The 8,433-nt window shown below is 56.8% G+C and overlaps 1 non-coding gene across 1 annotated transcript; it reads right to left on the bottom strand.

Annotated features, from left to right (window-relative positions):
* Positions 1–6,769: 6,769 nt before the first annotated feature.
* LOC125610424 lies at positions 6,770–6,899 on the bottom strand. The gene has a single exon (XR_007340444.1). It is a non-coding gene; the product is annotated as a small nucleolar RNA SNORA51 (small nucleolar RNA).
* Positions 6,900–8,433: the final 1,534 nt, after the last annotated feature.

The raw sequence follows: 8,433 nt of genomic DNA, 5'->3' as shown, positions 1-8,433 counted from the left end.
GTTGGGAGCAGGATAAAAAATGTCAAAATTTCAAGACTTTATAGCTCAGGTGCTTCTTTAGTGGCTTGCAGATCTATTTTATTTTATCTACATAGAATTTAATACATTTGAACTAATATTATAAAATAAGGAGATATCATATTATCTAGATTTGAGGATTTTCTGTTGAAAACTGAAGATCTGGCATCTCAGGGATGGCATCTCCCTCTCCACCCTCTGCAGGGCTTGGGAGAAGTAGAACGGTGGGTCTCGGCTCTGGCTGCACCTCAGAATCCCCCTGGGGAGCTCTCGAGAATGCTGTGTCCAGGGCCCACCCCAGGGAGCCTGCTCGACCGAGCTGGGAGGAACCTGGGCACGAGCTGCTTGCCTCATTTCCCCTGGGGCTTCCTAACGGGCAGCAGCATTGAGAAGCTGGGACTAGACGGGGAAGTGGAAGCCTCGGTCCTGGCTGGGGTCTAGACCTCAGAGGCTGGGTGGGTGTTTGTGGGGCTGGGTCAGGAGCTGGGCTGTCAGATCTGCCGTCTCTGCTTCCTGTGGAGACCCCTATCAGCTCTCCTTCCTCTGGTCCCTGGGCTTCCCTCCAGGCCCTGGTACCGGTGTTTACCAATGTCAGTTGTTAGAGTTTCCATGACATCACCTTGATTTATGGTGTGTATTCTCTTCTTATTTGAAGCTGTGTTTTGGTTTGTTCATTGGAGATGGGGTCTTGCTAAGTTGCCCATGCTGGCCTCAAACTCCTGGGCTCAAGCGATCCTCCTACCTCAGCCTCCTGAGTATCTGGGACTACAGATGCATGCCACTGTACCCAGCTTTATCTGGGGTTTTTATATGGAAAGTCATAGAAACTGACTGTAGCCAGTGTAAGCCCAGAGGGCAGCTGAGTGGAAAGGACAGAAAGAGGGCCAGCCAGCAGGGCTGTCTCCCAGTAGCCCTGCCCCTGGCATGAGCGAGTCCATGTCCAGCCCTGTGGAAGCCAGAGTCCTCCTGGGAGGCTGCAGTAGATGGGTACAATTGTTCCCAGGGGCTCATTCCATCCCCACGGTGCGGCCAGAGCCTCGCCCCGGTCAGTGGAGCATGAGAGGACATCCCAGTGCCAGGCTGAGCAGAAACTTCTGTACCCACGTGATTCAGAAAGCCCCTTGCTTCTCTCCTCAGGACGGACAATATTCCCAGTTGGCGGCCACAGATGGTGAGGATTGAGCCAGTAAGAGTCACCCTCAGACCTGGGAGAAAAAGTGTATGTTTTTGGTGTCAGCCACTGAGGTTGGGGCTGTTTGTTACCACTACAAACAGAAGAGCCCAGGTTTCAGTCAGCTGGCCTGCCCTGCCCTGGAGAGAGGGAGCCTGGGAGGGAGACGCAGGCCCTGCCCAGCTATGAATACTCTGTCTCCCTGCAGATTCCTATGCTGAAATCCTAACTCCAGGGAAATGGAATTAGAATGTGGAACCTGGAGATGTGTTTAGGCCCCGGGGCAGAGCCCTGTGAATGGGATCAGTGCCCCTATGAGCGAGGTCCAGGGAGCTGCCTCTCCCCTTCCACCAAGGGAGGACCCAGCGGGAGGCGGTCTCACCAGACCTATGGACTCTGCAGACGCCAGAACATGAGGACTGAATCTCTGCCTTTTCAGCCGCCCACTTTGTCATCGCAGTGCACACCGACTATCGCAGGCCCCTTAGCCTCGGTGGGAGACAGAGCTTGTGGCCCCTCCTAAGCTGCACACGGAAATTGGGAGTTTGAATGAGAAAGCAAGCAAGATGCTCCTGCAGGAGGGGCCGAGAGACCTGGCGACGTCCCCACGCCGGTGGTTCCAGAAGCCCAAGGCCAGGCGGTGAGCCCTCCTCGTCCAAGGCCGCTTCACTTCCCTCATCTCCCAGGAGTCCCAGGGTTTAAAGGTTTTACCAGCAAACAAGACTGACCACCTGTTGTACCCATCACCACCCACCCTGCGTCAATCAGGGCGCCACTGCTCATAGGACTTCTGATCCACTGACTTGGCCAGCGGAGCAGAAAAGCCAGAGAAGCCACCTTTCTGGTCACCTGTGCAGCCTCCTGCTGGCTTTCTCCAATAGCAAAGATAGCATGGGAGCTGGTACCGCCTTCCTGCCTCTGTTTTGGGACCCCAGATGGGAACCGACAGCTTAATGTGCTCCCTCTCCTGAGATGTGTCCCTCGAGCAGGCTGCACTGGAGCGCAGAGCCCTGAGAACTGGCCCAGGTGGGGCGTTTCAGGGTCAGCAGACCCTGCGGGCCAGGCTGTTCCCCAGAGCCACAGCCCCGAGCGCGAGCAAGCTGTGTTCCTTGGGAGAGCCAAGGGGGTGCGAGGCCTCCTCCCTCCAGGCTCTCAGGTAGACACACCTGGGCCAAGTGGCCTCACTTTCTGTGATCACCCAGGTCCCCAGGTCAGCTGGGGATTTCAGCCAACAGGTTCTGGCGTGGTCATTACCAGTGCTCCCCCCACCCCATGGCTGAGCCCAGCTGCTGCAGGGGGAGCATGCAAGGCGCAGACTGGGGAGTGTGGCAGGATGACAGGCGCGTGCCTGTGAATCTCTAGGTGCCGTTCAGGGCCACTGGGTGCAGGCACGCAGGCGTCTGTGCTCTTGCTCCCCAAGGACCTCACACCCCGGCTCCCACGGATTTAGACGCCGTCTCTTTGCTGAGGACTCCCACATTTATCACCTCCAGCTTAGACCACCCTCCTCAACTCCAGAGCTGAATTTCCAGAGGCCTCTTGACATTCGCTCTCGAATGCCTGACTCCTGGGCACCTCCAGTTCAGTGTGTCTGAGCCAAGGTCCTGGTTTCCCTGCAAACCTGTGTCCCTATCTGATGTAATGGCCACTCCCTCCTTCCAGTTGCCCGGGGCCTCTTCACCCCCGACTTCCTCTCTGCATCTAACTATCAGCTCTGCCTACACTGCATGTGCAGAACCTGGCCGCGCTCACCTCCTCCACGGCTTCCAACCTGGACTGACCCTCCATCCTCTCCCCGGACCTCGCAGGAGCCTACTTGCTTCAGCCCCTGCCCCACAAAGTCGGATTTCAGCAAGCTAGAGAAACGGAGTTAGAACCCAGGTCAGATGATGTCACTTCTGTGCTCAAAGCCCCCCTGTGGCTCCACATCGACCCCGAGCAGGGCAGAGTCCTGTTCACCATTTACGCCCGCTGCCTACCTGGCCTCCTTTGTCACACTCTCCCTGGAACAGTTCCCCGTCAGTCCCACCAGGCCCACTCCTGCCTCAGGGCCTTTTCATTGATCCCCCACTCCCACGTTTATTTTAGAACAGTTTTAGATTTAGAGAAAAATTGAGAAGATACACAGAAACTTCCTTACACTTTACATGAGTATGGAAGAAAGATATCAGATTCCCTTGGGTTTCATCCACTGTCCTCCCTGTCTCCCAGGATCCCCCGGGATGCCACATTACATCTGGTTGTCACGTCTCCCTGGCCACTCTGTTTAGAATGCCTGCCTCCTTCCCTTCCCCTTCTGATTGTCACGTGTCACTTCAGTGAGGCCTCCCTTCTCGGCTCTATTCCTCTCAATATTCAGCACTACCTATTTTATTTTTATTTAGTCTATTATATTGTCTATTACCATCATCTATCATGTTTTTTACTTATTTTGTGGTTTGTGTCCCCTGGCAGAAATGCCAGGTTCAAGAGTACAGAGGTTTATCTCTGTTTTGCTCACTTTGTATCCCTGGCCCTTAGAATGGTGCCTGGTGCCAGGAGCAGTGGCACATGCCTGTCATCCCAGCCACTCAGATCACATGTTCAAGGTCAGCCTCAGCAACTTAGTGAGACCCAGTCTCAAAATAAAGTAAAGAGGGTTGGGGACGTAGCTCAGTGGTCGAGCACTTGCCTAGTATGTGCAAGGCCCTGGGTTCCATCCCTAGGACCACAACAAAACGAAACATGTTGGCATGTAGTAGATGCTCAGTAAATGTCTGCCAACTGGGAGAGGGAGCACTGGAACCCAGAGCCTCCGGCTGCTCATCCCACCCACATCTTCACCCCACCTCCTTCCTCCTCAGAGCTGCCCATCCCAGAGCCACCAACAAGGAGCCACCTCTCTGAGCTCTTCCCCGTGCCAGGTCCTGAGTCTGCTTTTCGCATTTGCTTCCGCCACAACCCAGGAGTTGGTCTATCATGACCTTGTAGATGAGGAAACTGAGGCTCAGAGGCACAGGGGCCTTATCCAAGGTCATGCAGATGGGAGCACAGAGGCTGAGCTCTACACCCAGTCTGGTCTGGCCCTGAAACCCCAGTGCGGTAGCCATGACATTGGCCATGGCGGTGTCCCCCTGGGCCTGGGGCAAGTCCCAGCTGTTCCCATGGCAGGACACTTTCAGGCTCCTATGAGGGAGAGGTCACTCAGAAGGTGAGGGTGTCCCCAATGTTACCACTGAATGGCTTCTTCCCCCCAACCACACCCTAATTTTTGCTCCTGGTGTTGGCCAAACAGCTGTTCCATTCAGTCAGACCACAGGTGCCTGTCCAGGAGGACCTGTGAGCTACACCCACAGCTGCCAGGACCAACACCCTCTGCTCATTCTGGAAGTCACCTGTCTCCAGGAACTTTTGTGGCTGATACTATCAGCCTGGCCAGGAGGAGGGGACCTCTGCCCAGCTCTGCCCCAGGGCCTAGAAGATGTCTGCATGAGAGAGCGGGACCCCACCCTTCTCTCACCACCCGCCTCCCCCTCTGTCCTCCAGCCCCAGGACAAATCACCAAAGGGCTCTTCTACCAGTGACAGAAACCCAACAGGCTAAGAAAAGAGGAGTTTCTTTGACTCCTATCATTGAAATTTCCAGAAGGCGCAGCTGGCTTTGCGTTAGGCCAGCTAAAGGGGCGTGGCTGCCACCGGATCTGGTTCCTCCAGCCTCTGGCCTTGGGGGTGCTGGCTTCACTGGTGGTGGCAACATGGTGACGAGATGGTGGCAGCAGCCCCAAGTTCCGTATCTCCATGGGAAAGAAGCAGAGGTCTGAGGGCCACTGTGCTGATTCTGCCTGGACCCTCAACAGTCCCCAGGGAAGGCCACACACTGGTGGCTCACAGCTAGGGTGGAGCCCACCTTGTGCCCGAGAAAACTGGGTACTACTATTAGAAAAGTAGGCAGGCACCGCGCAGGGTGGGCAACAGACGCCAGGCCCTTCAGAGGGGCCCTCCTGCCCTCTCCAGGACGGCCGTGGTGTCCTCCGTGGGCCAGTCTCCCAAGGCCCCATCCCTGGCCACCTAGGATTCCTCTGGCCATTTCACTGCCGGGAAAGCCAGGCCCAGGCAGAAGGCTTTGTGTGCAGGTTGGCTGAGCTGGGAGCAGCCGGGCATCGGCCGTGGGGGGAGGAGCCAGGGCGGCCGGTGCCTCCTGGGTCACTTGGACGCTCACCACAGCTTTGTGCAGGCAGGAGGCCGAGGCCCCATCCCTGCCCCCCGAGTCAACAAGGGAGCAGCTGGGCAGGAAGCTCTCTCCTGGAATCGAGCTCAGGGCTGGGCTCAGGCCAGCAGCTCCCTTGGAGATGGTGGGCTCCACCCGTGAGCTCTCAGCTCTGGGAAAAATAGAAATCAAAGGTGCCGCCTCCTGGCACCCATCCCCTCCCGCCACCGCGGGGCCCGACCTTCCTTGGGGAGACTCCCTGCGCCTCGTCCTGCTTTCAGGGCCGAGCTAACCCACCCAGCCCTCCTTCAGGCCACCCTGATTGGTCTGGAGGTGGACATTCCACGCACACAGACCCATGAGCTGGAGGAGGGTTGGCCAGCTGCTGTGAGGTCCTGGCCTTCCCTCCAGAAGTACCTGGAGGCTCTCTGCCCGGACCTTGTGGGGCGAGGATGTGAAGTTTAAGATGGTCAAGGCCATCTGGGGCCATGTGGGAAGAGCTGCGGGGACCTGGGGGGGCTGGCCCTTGGGGTGGGTCTACAAGGTGCTGAGGCTTGGGTCCCGGCTGCTTTGAACCCCAGCCAGAGCGAAGAGGGTGTTCAGGGGACTGTCGCACCTCTGTGAGCTCAGACACCCCACAGCCCAGCAGGGACTAGGAATCCCATAAGTGCTAACCCCACAGGCCTCTCCTAACTCAGCCAAGCATGCTGGGCGAGCTTGCTGCCATCGCCACCACGCTGTGGCCGGGACATGTTACGCATCCTTCGACTGCTCCCCCGTCCCAGTCTCTGAGCCTCATTTCCTCGCTGACATCTTAATGGCGCTACCTCCTGGGATGTGGTGGGGACTAGCTGCGCAGTCCCTGTCAGGCACGCTGTAGGCTCACAGTAACTGCCCGCCACTGTCCTCCTCAGCCTCCTTTCCCTCTGGGAGCCGTCTCCTGGGCCGTCAAATGGCGGTTCATTCATCGGCAGAGTTGTGGTCAGGACCTAGGACAGTTACCGAGGTGAAAGAGCCAGGGACTCTGCCTGGAGGGACCAGTCTTTTGGGCAGGTGGTCAAGAGTTGCACCCACAGGGGTGAAGCCACGGTGCCCGTGAGGTCTGCTGGCAGAGTGGGCTGTCACCTCAGAGCTGGGTCAACTGAGGGGAGGGTGGCAGCGGACTCTGCCCCTGCTCCTTCCAGTATCTGCAGTTGGCATGAAGCCATTTAGGGGGGACTCCAGTCGTTGACCAGATCCAGACAGAAAGGGGAAGACAGACCATCAGGAAGCCCACGGTGTAGGGCAGAAAGATCAAAGTTAAGGGTCAGGGAAGAATGAAGCAAATTGCATCACAGGCATTGGAATATCTTAATCTAAGAAATTTAATTTAAACTATATATAAATCTAATCCCCCCGTATCTCCCCATTCACAGTATAGATGAGGCACAGGGCACGGGCAGGTGCACTTGGGGTAGGCTTCCTCTGCCTCCTCTGTCTACACAGTCGGTGGAGGAACACAGCCTGCGGCCAGCACCAGGAGTCCCTAATCCTGATTCTTTAAATACACGGATCTTTTTGGAAAAGGACTGAAATGTTTGTTTTAATGGGGTTGCATCTACTACGGGTAGCCAAATTGTACTGCCACCTGGTGGCAGCATACCAAAGTCACAGGTTTGTTTTCCGTTGGGATGAACAAAACTTTGCAAACAAGACTTTTAGACCCCACTGAAGATACCGAAGTCATTGCCCACCATCTCCCCATCTCTCCACCCCTTTGATAAAACCCACTTGCTTAGTGGAAGCTCACAACTCCCAAGTTCTCAGCCTTTCTATCCCGAGCCCCGCTTTCTCCAGGTGCCAGTAGATCAGCCAGCCTGGCCACCTCCCTCCTTCCCGCCCTTTGCCCTCTCTGGAGAGCCTCAGGCCCACTCAGGCCCCCAGCTCAACTGTGAGCTAGGCCCTGAGGGCAAGGTAGGACGGGCAGGGAGAGAACCCTTCAGGGGTGGGGTTAAGCACACAGATTCTACCCCCTGACTGACAGTGGGTTTGAATCCTGGTGGACACTCACCGGCTCTGGGTTTCAGGGCCTCTCTAAGGCCTCTGAGCCTCAGTTTCCCCATCTGAAGAGTAGGGTGGAATCTGGATTCAAAATGAGATTTCTTGTCTTTCCATACGTGTCTGCCTACTGTTCTTTCCACAAGAGCTGGAATCAATGGGGACGGGGACACCGTGGGCAGGGGGCTGGGCAGGGGCCCCGGGGGTAGAGCGCCCAGCACCTGGCTGCAGCCCCGCTGCCTGGAGCTCCCTCATGTCTCCTGCCCAGCCTCTCGCCCTTCCCCCTCCCCCTGGCTCCCTCTTCCACATTCCTCAGAACCTGGTCCCCAAACCCCAGATGATCTTGTAACCCCCTTAGCACAAGGGACCATGACTGAGCAGAGGTCCATTCCACCCATGGGACATTGGCATCACAAGCCCCTGCCCAGAGTGGGTGATGTAAGTCCCTCAAAAGGGACTTAAAGGTAGTGTCCCAGGCTCAAGGAAAGGGGGACATCTTGCAGCTGGGTGTCCCCAACCTTGGCAACCACCAGAGCTGCCCTGAAGCCTGGGAAACCAGCTTCCAGCCAACACTCTCGCTGTCTGGACCTTGCTGTGTGGCCTCAGACAAATCGCTCACTCTCCCTGTGCCTTGAATTCCCCTCTCAAAGAGAGCTCTCCTTCCTAGGTAGCTCTGACGACGAGGCTGCTGGCTGCTGAGGGCGTGGGCAGGGGTGGGCAGGGGCTGGCAGGGTGGCAGGTCCCCTCCCTGCCCCTGCCTCCTCAGGGAACCCGCCCCAGGGACGTGGACTCCAGGGGACCCGTGAGGCTCCCCACACTCCCGTGGGCAGCGGTAGTAAGCGCGGTATTAATTATTACCATCTCCCCCGGGGAAGCAGATTCAAAGTGAGGTCACCATGGAAACCCAGACGTGGCAATGTGACCAAATTTTTAAAGTGCTGAACATGTTCCAGGCAAATTATATCTTGGAGGAAAAGAAAAGAACGGGGCCTCGGTTCTCCTCCTTGGTGGCCTCAGGAAGA

This window comes from Marmota marmota, unplaced genomic scaffold, assembly GCF_001458135.2.
Source record: "Marmota marmota marmota unplaced genomic scaffold, marMar, whole genome shotgun sequence".
Taxonomy (NCBI): Eukaryota; Metazoa; Chordata; class Mammalia; order Rodentia; family Sciuridae; genus Marmota; species Marmota marmota.
This window is presented reverse-complemented; position numbering and strand designations above follow the sequence as displayed.